Source organism: Mus caroli, chromosome 5 (assembly GCF_900094665.2).
Source record: "Mus caroli chromosome 5, CAROLI_EIJ_v1.1, whole genome shotgun sequence".
Classification (NCBI taxonomy): domain Eukaryota; kingdom Metazoa; phylum Chordata; class Mammalia; order Rodentia; family Muridae; genus Mus; species Mus caroli.
In genome coordinates this window covers 84,869,178-84,883,789 of record NC_034574.1, presented here as the reverse complement: position 1 = coordinate 84,883,789, position 14,612 = coordinate 84,869,178, and the positions used below count along the sequence as shown (strand labels likewise).

The 14,612-nt window shown below is 44.3% G+C and overlaps 1 pseudogene; it reads left to right on the top strand.

The window, feature by feature from the left end:
- The first annotated feature begins 11,387 nt into the window (after positions 1–11,387).
- Positions 11,388–12,309, top strand: LOC110295150 (annotated as a pseudogene).
- The last annotated feature ends 2,303 nt before the right edge of the window (positions 12,310–14,612 follow it).

Below are 14,612 nucleotides of genomic sequence, written 5' to 3'. Positions count from 1 at the left end.
TCCATTCCAAAAGGCCATTTCCCTGGGAGGGACTGTGGATGGCAGAGACAGGGGACCATTTTCATGATTCCAAAGGAGTTTCTAAAGGACAGGTCTGTTTGAACATTTCCAATAGGTCCTTCAGTGTTTAAACAAGGCTCTGTGTATTCACTGCCCACCTTTAGAGGCACCAAAGACAAGATCTACCTGATGACCATTTATGTCTGACCTTCACTCCATGAGCCTCCTTAAGAAAAGTGATCATTATCTTTGTTTTATGTGATATTTATCTTTACTCAACGTTGCTCTGGGTTAGACTCTTTGAGTAAGGACTTAATCAATTCATTGTGAAATATTTGCAATTCATTTTGTAGCAGGATGAGGGGTTTACCCTTTTGTCCAGTTGCTTAAATATGACAAACAGTGATTTCCCACCATCACCAGCCCTGTACGAACCATCCACAGAGGTTTCTGGAACTGAGATTGCAGCAAAATTGACAAACTACAGAGCTCCATGTGTGGTATTTTGAATGAAAATGGACCTCTGTAGGCTCCTTGGGTTTGGCACTATTAGGAGGTTTGGCCTTGTTGGGAGAAATGTGTCACTGGAAGTGGCCTTTGAGTTCTCAGATGCTCAAGCCAGTCTCTCTCTCTCTCTCTCTCTCTCTCTCTCTCTCTCTCTCTCTCTCTCCCTGCTGCTTTCAGATCCAGATGTAGAACTCTCAGCTCCTTCTCCAGCATTATGTCTGCCTGTGTGCTGCCACCATTCCCAACTCAACTTGATGACAACGAACTAAATCTCTGAACTGTAAGGAAGCCCTCAATGAAATGTTCCTTTATAAGAGTTGCTGTGGTCGGTCATACTATCTCTTCTCAGCAATAGAAACTAAGATGCCATGGGTGGAAAGAAGGTTTATTTAGAGAAATTCAAAGTCTCCATGGTTACTTCTTGGGAGGGAGAAAGGAGAGCAAGAAGGAAGACAAAGCCTTGCCAGGTAGAAAGGAAACAGGATGGGATGGAGGGGATTCTGACTGTAGACTGGAACAGCCTGCAAGTTTAGGGTGGGTAGTGGGGCAGGAGTTTTGTGGGCCGGGAGAGCCAGCATGGGGGCTTTGATATGTGTTACAGGTATGTGTTAATAGAACTAGATGCCCCACGGAAACAGGAAAGAAGTGCTTCTCCCTGTCAACAGAAACCCATTTCACAGGTTTCTGAGGAGCACTGAGTGGAAGGTTTTATCTGTCTGCCAGCAATCCTTCTGTTTGCCCTGTAGAGGCTAGCCCAGGCTAACCCTAGACTGTCATTTTGGACATTGTCAATAGCACTGCCATCTTAGAGGTTGAGGCATTGGGACCTAATGTCTTCCAAGCAAGGAGGAGATTGGAATAAAACATTGCAACAGTTCAGGAAGTTGAACAATCCCATGTGCGGATTTCAACGGGGGGGTGGGTGGGGGTGGGGAGTGGGTGAATGGTAGGACCTAAACTCAAATCAGGTCAAAAATGATAAGAGCAAAGCCGCATGAACAGTTTGGAAGCAGCAAAAGTCAAGCCATGCCAGAAACAAAGCTCAGCCACTTGGACACTCTTCATAAAACTCACCACTCAGAGCCTGAAGAATATGGACGGCCAAGTGAACTCTCAAGGAACAATTCTACACCACAGATGTACTTTAAAAGCCCAAAGTTGACCTGGTAGCCAACAGCCTGCAGAGCAATGTGCCAAAGATATTACTGCCATATGTGTCTTACCCATGATTCTCCAACGTAGAGAAAGGTACTGTAGTGGTAGAAAACACAGGAGAATGTGAGACTCCTTCCAGAAATGGATGGAAGAGCAGGCCCAGGGCCAGATGGGCAAAGCAACAGCTTCATTTCAACAAGGAAAAAGCACTTCAACTCTTTGTTCAGGGGCCACGATCCCACCTCTCCCTGATCTCCCAGGTCCTCTGTGTCCTGGCATGATGCTGGCATCCCCATGGTGCTGATGATGGGGCTCTCCTCCTCCTGGGATGATGCCCATGGGACCTGCTCCTGAAATGAAGCCGGTTCAGAGCCAGATGGGCAAAGCAACAGCTTCATTTCAACAAGGAAATGAGGCCATTGTGGAAGGCCACATGCCCATGGTGCCTGAGTCCCCAACGATTACAACCCCTGATGCCCTTGGATGCTGCCCGCTTGGCCTAGCACAACTCGGCCAGACAGGTAAGAGCAGAAGGGCTCCTCATCAGTGTGTATTTCTTGTCCCTTGTCACTGGGAGATCATGGTGCTGAACTTGAGCATAGCTAAATGAAGCTCACTGAGAAGAAAGACTTCTCTTAGCAGAGAGAATAGTTTTGGAGGGGGAAGTAGAATTAAAAAGTGCAGTTTTCTTCCTTCTCCTGTATTGTGAGATGTGAAAATAAAATAATCAGCTATTTTATTTAACAGAATAAAAGGCCAAAGTCAAATTGATACTGTGTTGTGCTGTGACAAGCAAGGCTTTGGGGGGTTTACCTGACCCGACTGGGGGTAATGGAAGCATGAAGTAAGGACAGACACACAACACAATTAGAGAAAAGCTAGAATCAAGTGGGTTGTGCACTCTGATGGAGACGAACCGGCAGCCTGGAAACTCAGAGAATTTATTATGTGCCTTTGAGCAAGGAGGAGGACTCATTACACACAGCTGAACTGGGAGGATGCACTTAGCTACTGTGAGTAGGAGGTCCTGTAGGGGAGTAGCTGCTGTCATCCTGGAGGAGGACGCTGTCTATGCTCTGCTCACACTGGTTTTAGCCAAAGGTCAGTGGTTCACCAGCATTTCTACTTGGATCAGGGGAAGGCTTGGGCATCCCTCTGCGCTGATGTGCTATGCTCATGGGGAGTTAAGTGGAGGGAGGGAGGGAGGGAGGGAGGGAGGGAAGGAGAGAGAGAGAGAGAGAGAGAGAGAGANGAGAGAGAGAGAGAGAGAGAGAGAGAGAGAGAGAGAGAGAGAATAGAGAGAGAGAAGGGGGTTGGGGGAGGGATAGGGTAGGAAAAAGGGAAGAGGGAGGAAGAGGTGGGGGAGGGATGGAGGAGAAGAAAGGGGAGGAGGGAGGAAGAGGTGGGGGAGGGATAGAGGAGAAGAAACAGGAGGCAGGAGGAAGGAGCAGGAGGAAGGAAAGAGGAGGAGGGAAATGGAGGACAGGAAAGAGAATAAGAATAATAAATTAACAAAAATATAGAGAGAACTAAAGAAAATACAATGTATCTTCTCAAGTCAACTGTTTTTCACTCCTGCAACAAGAAGCTGAATAAACAGAAAGAGCTTTGGACCAGTATCTCTTTGGGCCTCGTTTGAATTCTCTTATATGCCTCAGCATTGGTTCCATACACTATATAAAAAAAAATCCTAAGTGAGTCGTTATAGGGCTATAGGAGCAACCACCTTGAAAGTAACCTTGCTAAATGTGCAAGGTATCGTTACTATTATCTCACCAATTAATAATTAACAAAGACAGATGATATCACCCTCCATTCACCATCCTAGCCAGGACTACAACACAAAGCGATTTATATCACAACCAGAGCAGAACAAGCCACGCCTTGTGGATTCTAGGTCATGACAAAGGGTGGCTCTGTTGCTAAGATTACACACAAGCAGTCATGGGAGTCAACTTAGTACTCTAAGGCAGCCTTAAACGTTTTTAGAAAGTAAACAGTGTCAGATACTCTGTGTGGGGAACTTAATCACAGAAGTTACATCTTCCCCCAACCCCCTTCCTTCATCTGCCCCTTCTCACTTTACAGTCTCTTTCCTCTAAATAGAAGCTGATCACTGTCTCTCAAAGTCATTGTTCTGGGCTCTGGTGGAAGCACCCATGAGTAGAACATGGTGCCTGCGTTTGAGCATCCTGTGTGCTCTGGGCAGCATGGTAGAGGTAGAGATGCTGGCCCCAGTGCATCACTTGTTTCACTGTGGTGAGTTACTAAGGCTGAATCAGGGCCTGACATGTCATCTTACCTCTGCCTACATCATTCTTGTCACCAGCATTTGGGATGGAACTAAAGGAGGAGCAGCTATTTTAGAAGAGACAATGATATCCAGTTCTATACCCAGTTCTATGCAGCACTGGGGTTTAAACGCAGGACTTTGTGTGTGCTTGGAAAAGTACACATATTAACCAAACCCATGCCTAGACCCACTACCAGCATTTAGAATAAGAGAGACCTGGGTTGCTATCTCAGTTCTACCACTAACTAGTTATTTAATACTGGCTGTGGGTAAGTTATTTAATCTCTCTTGACTACCAGTTAGACTGGTTGTAAAGTCGAGCTAAATAATGATACCCTGGAGGTGACTGTGAAGAGCATATATGATTATGTAACGTAGATGCTCAGAATAGCAGGTGATTCTCAGAGTACTGGTTCACGGAAGAAGTAACGTCAAGGACCGCTTTCTGTTATGGATACTTGGAAGGCTGACTTGAGGGCAGAGGTCATGCTTTCTGCTTACATGTCTGTGAACTTCTCCACAGTTAATCTCTCCATAAATGCTTGATGAGTGGGCTTCATGCATAAAATTGGTAGCGGTGGGAAAATGAAAAGAGTTAATGTACAAATATAGATCACGATTCTATAAATGTGTCAAGAGAGTGGGGAACACACTGGGAACAAGGGATTGATGGGAAATATAAAACAAATATCTACAAACCATCAAGGCTCCGGTAAAGCAGCTGGTCTTGGCATTTGGAGTGAATTTGCTTTGTGCTGGCTATCTCTGGCCTGAGCAGCTGTTAGAGTATCTGGGTGAAGAAGGTAGTTTTCCATAAACATCACACATTGTCATGTCACCAGCTTGTTTTCTCTTCTCCAAAGCAGAATATTTTAATGTTTTGGTGGGGGTGGGAGGGGAAGGAACAGACCTCCTGTTACAATGAATTTATAATAGATTATGATGAGTTGTGTAAATCTGATAATAATCACAGAGCTCAGGGTTTGCGATTTCCAGTGCTAATTAGTCTTGAGTGGTTTAGCTGTGCCAGACACCTCTGCAGTTTCATGGTTTGCCACCTTGTCATTTTACCTCTGGGGAATAAACACTTATTAAAGGCACGGCTAGCGATGTGAAAAAGTTCATAGCTTAAGAGCTTGTACTTGAACTTTACTTAGGGAGGGAACCGTCTTTGATCAGGAAAATCTTCTGTTAGATGAATCACCTGGGGCAAGGCGAGCGCCTGAAAGACAAGGCTGACAGGGACTGTAGAGATAAAGGATGTGGAAGATTTCAGGAGCATTTCCGGTGAGAAGAGGAGGTGGCAATTGGAGAAAGAGAAGACAGGATGGGTGAGGACCCAAGGGGTTACATGGTGGGAGGTAGAGGCAGGACCCAACGCTGGAGAAACCGTTCACAGTCCTTGGGAAACAAAACTGCTTAAATTTAAACTTAAGTCGCTCCTAAGTATCTCTCTGGAAATCTAAAAAGAAATCTCTGACTGGAATTTCTGGGCAGGCTGGGGCTGCTCTGAGGTTGAAGTCCCAAGAGGAATGTTGTGAGTGTGACAGGCTTTCCTTGACCAAACTCGATTGGGCTCCTCTGGGATTTTCAATTAGGCTCTGTCTGTGAGATTTTAGTGCCTGGGAGTCTGATTTTAACATGGGTCCTGCTGCCGTCCTCGGTATCCTATTGAAGACAGTCCACCACTCAGTTTAACCAGACCTACTATGTGTAAGTATTGTTCTCACAAGCGTTTGTGCACTGACCCCAGTACCCTGCCGCTTGCCTATACTGTTTACTTGCGTCTGCTGATATTGTCTTTGAATACAATTTGGCTTTACCTCTCCCCAACTACTCAGCTCTGGGTTTCCTTAATCATCAGGTCAGAGCCAGCCGGAGCCTCAGTAGAGAGTGTAGAAGCCTCCGACACCCCACGTCTCAGAAACCTACGAAAGATTGGAGACTTGTCGCACATCTGGAAAGATTAGTTTAATCTAGATAGTAAAAGAAGGAATCGAAAGGCGTGCTAGGAGTGTGAGTTCAAATCTGGGTTACTGTCCATGCTATTAATAACACCCTGGGCAAATTCCACAGACCATAAGCCTGGCGGGAAAATGAAAGCAATCATAATAACAGCTACTTTACCCGAGGGGCAGGGCTAGGTTAGAGGAGAGTAAAGCATCTCTCTCTGTCTCTCTGTCTCTCTGTCTCTGTCCCTGTCTCTGTCTCTGTCTCTGTCTCTCTCTCTGCATTTCCTTGTCCAACCCCCTCTCCCTTTCCTCTTTCTTTTCCTCTCTCCCTTCCTCCCTCTTTCCTCTTCCTTATCCCAGTTCCCACCCTCCCATCTCAGGCATTTCTGCAAGGTTGGATGCTATATTGAAAAAAAAGAGTCTATTTCTATTTCATTTCTGGCCATAATTATTTTCTTCAGTTCAGCCAGTAAACCATGCCAGGGACTGTACTCTTCAAAGCAGTGATGGGGCATGATCAGGATGTGTCTCTGAGCACGAAGACCCTTCTTCTTGTCTTCTTAGGATGGCGAGAAGTATTCTTCCTCAGGCTAGCAGGATTATTTTTCCCCACCATAACTCACTAGCACATGGTTCCTAAGTTTTGACATTAACTCTGGCGGTTTGGAAATGTGCCTGGATCATTATACTGAAGGCTCCTCTTATTTATGTAACCTTTCAGAGTTCACAGAGGGCTACACACAGCACCTCATGAATAAAGGCATCATTATCTCCATTTTGTAGATGAGAGACTACGGCTCAGAAAGGTTAGTCGACTATTTACATCGCCAGATCCACGATGGTTATAACTCAGAACTCGGCTTTTTGACGTCTCTTCCATTCATTTCTGGGAAGAGGAAGGAATGGTATCCAGATTCTAAGGTTACTTGTAAACTCCTGTCTGGGGAGAGAAGAGTAAGGGAAGATAGCCTGGACTTCTTTTCTCTAGCTAAGGAGTGAGTTCTATTTAGGAGCAGTTCATCTGCCCAAATTGAATGCAGTGGTCCACCTCTGATTTTATGTATTTTCTTTGCTTGAATCCTTTTGAAATTTGTGATTTATGTTTGTCAATCAGGTTATAGGACCCTGCCCCTGAAAAAAACATCTAGCCAGGTCCCCACTATGAACTGAAGGGCACCGTTCCCTCCAACTTCCAAGCTCCTTTCCTCATAGCTCAGAATTTCTCTCTTGCCTGACAGATATGTTAAAAGGTCACATCTGAGGGTCATTTGTGTGATTATGAGGTGACAAAGCTGTGATTAATAACACCTTGAAGGACAATGTGTTGGAAGAGGGACTGGCCCTTGCTTTAAAGAGGAAAGGCAGAAAGGGTGGGGATTATGTCATTAGTGAAAGGCCAGATTGCTGGGTAAAAAACTTACTGTGTCTAGTAAGGAAATTGGACTTGGAGCTTTAAAAAACACTGGTGGAGTTTAGAAGCCATGGCTAGGATGAGCCTCTGTAAAAATGTCTAAGATCATGGTGAATAAGCTATAGCAAGGAGCCTGATTTCTTGGTAGTTTTGTTTGTAAGACATTTTGCCCTGGTGATTTGGGAAGGCTAAGAGAACACTAGACACATTTGTCAGGTGTCATCTTCACTCACTGGACAATTTGGCTTCTTAGAGTCTTAAAGATCATGTAGGGCACATATGTGTATACGTGTGTGTACATGTGTGTTTACACACCTGCATACATGTGCTTGCATGCAAGTAGTAGTCTGGATCCCAGTCTCATGTGCACATTCCCCTATGGTAATTGGGAAGGATGACAGAAGTCTGGTCAAGGATTAAGTTCAGGAAAGTTAACACATACCCAAAAGTACTTAGTTTCTACAGAGGCAGGACATTTAAAAATCCATGTATAAAGACTTAGCCACAAGTTCATTTAGTATCATCTAGAATTTCTCTCCTCAGGAGTCTGTGCTCATGTGTGGAGAATGTGAAACCAGACACAAATGTGTGGGTCTTCCTTCATGTTGCCATAATTGTTGTTCTGCAAGCGGAAGGAACATTTTCTAACACGGGTATTGGAAGTCCGCTTGAATGAGCCTGCTCTCCTTTTCCATCTGATGGAAGGGGAGGCAAGGAGGGTGACCCAGAGACGTGCTGTCCTGACACGTCTCATTTCAGCCTGGCATAATGCATCAAAGACTCACAGAGGAAACTGTATCTGTCCCCGTGACCCTGAATATGTGGTAATGATCACAAAGCGTCTGGAACTGGGACACAATGGCAACACCTGGCAGTGCTAATTAACCACGTCGAGATTTGAAGTAGGTTTTCCCAAGGCTTTCAATCCGGGCACTCTCGGTTGCCAAGGGTCTCCCACAGCAATTAGGAGGAAGAAAACCATCCAGCAACCTCCATCACAGTCACTAATTGATATTTATTGGGAGCCTCAATATCTTGCTTTGCTTTCCAAGAGGAAACAAATCTGGAATTACGTGATCATCGGTGAAATACTTGTGAGTTCAGTGGCAAGTCAGAGGAGGGAATAAATACATGGATATGGATTACTGACGCTGTCCTGAGAATCTCTATGCAGACAATTTACTTCTCCATGAAGAAATTATAGCTAAGGTCACATCAACCCCCTCATCACTGGAATGTCAGCGATAACCTTTCTCTTCACTTTCTATAACTGAATTCAATTCAATTCAACTCTATTAAATGTGATTTGTTTTGAATCAACTTTATTACATACAGATTAAAAAACCCACAGAGCTAGGCTTTTGTGGAGGAGTTATAAATTAGTTAAATAAGATGATTTTGTTTTAAAAAATATATACTAGTTAAGATATCATGGTTCTTACATTCACTTCTGCAATCTCTGATCAAGCAATCTTTTTTTTTTTTTAATTTATTATTTTTTTTTTCTCATTCACTTTACATCCTGCTCACTGCCCGCTCCCGGTCATTCCCTCCCACAATCCTTCCCCCTCCCTGTCCCCTTCTTCTCTGAGCTGATGCCCACTCCCTCGGGTATTACACACACACACACACACACACACACACACACACACACACACAACCACCCGCCACACGCTGGTACTTCAAGTCACTTTGAGGCTAGGCACTTTCTCTCCCACTGAGGCCAGACAAGGCAGCCCAGCTGGTAGAACATCCCACACACAGGCAAGAGCTTTGGGGCTAGCCCCCATTTCAGTTGTTTGGGACCCACCTGAAGACCAAGCTGTACATCTGTTACACATGAGTGGGGAGGCCTAGGTCCAGCCCGTGTATGTTTTTTGGTTGGTTGGTTGGCTAGTGGAGAGCCCCAAGGGTCCAGGTTAGTTGACTCTGCTGGTCTTCCTGTGGAGTTCCTATGCCCTTCAGGACCCGCAAACCTTCCTTCTATTGTCCCATAAGAATCTTCAAGCTCCATCTACTGTCTGACCAAGCGATCTTGAACAAGCTACTCTATTTTCCCAAGGTTAACATTTTGACTGTCAAATAAGTGTAACTGAAGCCGTAGTTGGGGGATTATGCCATTTTCCCCCACTATTTTCCTTCATAGGAGTGAAGAGATTTTTTTGCTAGAGATCTGGCACCCAGCTTTCTTCACCTCGTGGGCTGTCTGTGTGGCTTATGTCTCTTCAGGAGCAATCAAGAAAACCTGGAGCAGAGAGGAGTACTGAGCCAGAACAAGGTTGTATGAGAAATAGGCTTCAGAGTGTTTATCAGGCAGAGCCCCCACACTCAGCAGTGTGTATGGGAAAGTTACACACACACAAAAAAAAACCCAGTCATGTTAGCCACCTGAACTGTGGCAGATGTGAACCTGCATGGGTAGACACCGAAGGACCCTGATGAAGGCTGAGCCAAATGAAGGGAAAATCAAGGGCAAACAGATGCGAAGCAACAGAAGACTTTGGCTTCCTCCCATGATGGAGTTACGGGAAGTAGATTTCTTCTTTACCACGGATAACCAGTCACACCACAGAAAAGGAAAACAGTGTGTAAGACCCTGGACACGAGACAACCAAGGACAACGACCCTGAACAATAGGGAACTCAGCAGCCGAGACCCAAGCACCGTAGCTTCTTTTGAGGGTTTCCAGGCCAGAGCCCAGGGAGAATTGTGAGACCACAGAGAAAGCATTTGTATTTCTTTACACTAGGGTATCCTGAATAAATATGACTGAACCTTGGATCCAACCTGGGGGGAAATCTTAGACACTAATTTATAACTCAATGGATGACGGAAACTCCAGAGGGATTTACCTAAATCCAGAGATATGTGTTTATATCTTCAGAGGGGAGGAGTCCTGGATCTTGAAGGCATCTCTGAGTTGTAAAATCGGAGACACTGGGATTATCTTTTCTCTGGGGAGATTTATTTACATTCCAGGAGGTTACACTAAGGCATTTTCAAGGGGGTTCTCTCAGAAGTAGGAAAAAGAAGCTACCACCTTTGTCTTTTGCACACAAGCAAAGAGAATGGCTCTTTGTGTCCTTTACCTACTGGTGAGCCTGTCACTCACAGAAAACAGTTTTTCACATCTGCTTCTCATCATGTCACTCTGGGGACACTGGGGAATGTTGTCACGATGCTATTCTGACTGTTGATCATGCTGCGAGTATAAGAATCTGTCTGATCCAAACATTTCTGAGAGCATTAAGGGCAAAGCTAATAATGACAGAACATCAATAGTCCATCCTCCCATCAATAGGAGGGACCTGGACAGAATTTGATGGGCTCGCTAAGTCAAGGAACTGGTACCAAGAGTTCGGGGGACCATGTTGGAGTTTGTAGGGCTAAGTGACAAAGAGTAAGAGCTCCCTGAGGGACAGCCATGGCAACCAGTGGTAGCATCTCGCCTGAGAACTTAGACTTCTGATGGTCATTGTATTTGTGCAAGGAACTACCTTAAAGTGAAACATAACTAAAATGATTTAAAAGCACAGTCCTAGGCTCTCATGTGGGTCCAGGAATGCTATTAATTTCTAAAATCCAGACTAAAAGATTCTTACTTTGCAAAGCATAAAGTAAATACTTAGAAAGTTTTCCCAAGGGGTGAATAATAATTTGGCCAGTTACCAATAGAGACCTGCCCAGCAAATAATAAATGTGATTCCTAGTAAGATATAACTCCTTCCAAGTGACAAAACTTCACCCCAAGGCATAGATCAGAAATAAGAGGAGAAAGAGTTTCCCACTACCCAGCAAGCAAATGCTGGCAATTCTTATCATTAAAACAAAGCTTACTAGGTATAGAAGGAATTGGGAAACACGAGCTGTAATGAGGAAAATAACCAAAGCTAACTCAGAACCAGAGTAGATATTTTGAATAGAAGGCAAATACAATTTCACAATTATAATAATTATATTCCATATCTTTTAAAAGTTAAAGAACAGGCAGCACAACTTCCAGATAGCGGAGTGGCCTCAGCTGCGAGTGGAGAGGTGGCAGCAGTGCCCCTCAGGATACCCACAGATCACCTTTTCCCCGAGACTTTGCCATGGCTGAGTGCTGTGTACCGGTATGCCCACAGCCGATGTGTATCCCTCCACCGTTTGCTGACCTCGGCAAAGCTGCCAGAGACATTTTCAACAAAGGATTTGGCTTTGGGTTGGTGAAGCTGGATGTGAAGACGAGGTCATGAAGTGGTGTGGAATTTTCAACATCTGGCTCATCTAATACAGACACTGGTAAAGTTAGCGGGACCTTGGAGACCAAGTACAAATGGTGTGAGTTTGGTCTGACTTTCACAGAGAAATGGAACACCGATAACACTCTGGGGACAGAGATTGCAATTGAAGACCAGATTTGTCAAGGTTTGAAACTGACTTTTGACACCACCTTTTCACCGAACACAGGAAAGAAAAGTGGTAAAATCAAGTCTGCTTACAAGAGGGAATGTATAAACCTTGGCTGTGATGTTGACTTTGATTTTGCTGGACCTGCCATCCATGGGTCAGCTGTCTTTGGTTANGAGGGCTGGCTTGCTGGGTACCAAATGACCTTTGACAGTGCCAAGTCAAAGCTGACAATGAGTAACTTTGCAATTGGCTACAGGACTGGGGACTTCCAGCTACACACAAATGTAAATAANGGGACAGAATTTGGAGGATCCATTTATCAGATAGTATGCGAAGATTTTGACACTTCAGTAAACCTTGCTTGGACATCAGGTACCAACTGCACTCGTTTTGGTATTGCAGCTAAATACCAGTTGGATCCTACTGCTTCTATCTCTGCAAAGGTCAACAACTCTAGTTTAATTGGAGTGGGCTATACTCAGACTCTGAGGCCTGGTGTGAAGCTTACACTGTCTGCTAACATAGACGGGAAGAGCTTTAATGCTGGCCACAAACTTGGGCTTGCCTTGGAATTGGAGGCTTAATCCAGTTAAAAGAAACCTCTGGGAACGAATACCAGAAGATTTGGCCTTAATATATTTCCATGCAACCAGCAGGCTCCCCCCTCGCCCCCCCTCCCAGAAGGTGATCATCAAAGGATGATTAAGCAAGAGCTGTATTTTAAATATTTAGACAGTCACTGTTGGCTGGTTCCTAATTGAATGGTTATCTAGTTATCAGTGCTGCTGTGGTGCGGCCTCCTATACATTATTTAAATGTATTTAACTGTTAAATGTGCTACCCACCAATGATGAAATAGACATTTATGAAAACCGTGCCATGGTGTGCATGTTTGTTTTATGTTCCTTTTAACTCTGACTATTGTACTGAATGAGATGGATCAGTGGCTGTTTTAAGATAAGGCAAAAGATTTTTTTTTTGTTGTTGTTATATTCACCCATCATTAGAATTACCTCAGTAACCCCAAACATGACAAATTATGAATAAAACAAGTGTACTTAAAAAGTTAAAGAACAAAGCAAGATATTAAAAAAATCTTATATTGAACTTTTAGGGATAAAAGTATGTAACATATAGAGCTAATGGTGGATTATACATTAGAGAAAAAGATATTTAAGTTGGATGATACAGCAGTAGAAACGATCCTAATGAAATTAGAAAAGTATTTTAAGTGAGAAGAACATTGAAGAGCTGCGGGGAAGTGCAACTGACTGATATGGATGATGCTGGCATCTCAGAGAAGAGGGCATGATGGTAAACAGGGAAGAGAAATACACTAGAAGCAATCATGGCTGAAATCATCCCAATGTAATGAAGTTGTAAATAAAATCTAAGCACAAGACACATGAAGGGAGCGTTGTCAAGGCACACCGCAACCAAAGTGCTTGAAACCAACGGTAAATGGTACCTCCAAAAGGACACAGGGCATACAGAAGAACCAACATGTCCCCGAGAGTGGCAGTAGATAGACACTGTACACTGTGTGTGAATTGTGTGTGTGTGTGTGTGTGTGTGTGTGAGAGAGAGAGAGACAGAGAGAGCGCTAGTGAGGGAACTTGTATGAGATTCCTAAGGAATCCTAAGTTATCAATGTCATACGCACTTAAGGCATGAAGGGATTTAAGTGGACAGGCAAAGGCTGTGGTGGACGGATCATCATAGGTTTGCTGGAACCAGATGGTAGACATCTGAAGTACCTATGTTCGTTTTTCTAGTTGACTGATAAAATGACATAAATGACAAGGGAAGGAAGATTTGTTTTGGCTGACGGTTTCAGAGCTTTAATCTGCAGACCTCAGCTCTGTCAGTTATGATTCATGGTGAATACTACAGCAATAAGGGCTTGTGGAAGGAGCGATGGGTTAGCAGAAAACAAAGAACTAAGAAGGAGCCGGGAACCAAGCACAGTCTTCAACAGAGTGACCTTGTGACCTACTGACCCACTTCCTCTGGTCAGATCCCATCTCCTCAAGTCTCCATGAACTCCAAAGCAAGACCAGCAGTCATGGAACAAACCTTTACTGACTGTGCACATGGGAGGCATTTCACATCCACATTGTGACATCCTGCCCTTTTTCCCATGGCTCGTGGCTGCTTCATAAAGCAAAATGTGTTTCGCTTTTTTTTTCTTAAGTCTTCATCATCTAAAATACTTCCAACATTATTCAAAAGACAAAGTTGAAAGTCTGTCCTGAAAACTCGAGTCAAGTTTTACCTGTGAATCCAGAATAACACACATAGTTGCACAAATTAAGTATTCCAGTACTGAAAGAAAGGAACAGGGGAAACAAGAATAGACTGGACCAAAGCAAGACCAGAACCCATCAGCAATAAGTGCTAACTCCTATAGTTCCATCTCTAATGTCTAGGGCACGTAGTCTTGAGACATGAGCTCCAGCAGACTCACTAATGCTCCTATTCCCAGAGTCTTGCTATTTGTAACTCACACAGCTCTACTCATGGTTTGTACTGATTCCCTAAAGCTTTCCTTAAAAGATATCCCATGTCCTCAGCATCTCCAGCATCCCGCGATGTCAGCCCACAGCTCCATGCATTTCCTCTTAGAGATGCCTGCAGTGGTCCTTGCCCTGCCACACACACACTGCCCACACTTAGAGGTTTTCTTTTGAAATCTGTGTGGAGCTTTGATGTCACCTGTGAGGTGAGCTTCATGCACACAATAATGCCAAGCTCTGACATGCTACCTGAATGACTAAACCCAGTGAAATACCCACCTAGATGATCATGTAGGCACAGAGTACCCCAGAACTCACTCCTCCTCCTCCTCCTCCTCCTCCTTCTCGTCCTCCTCCTCCTCCTCCTCCTCCTCCTCCTCCTCCTC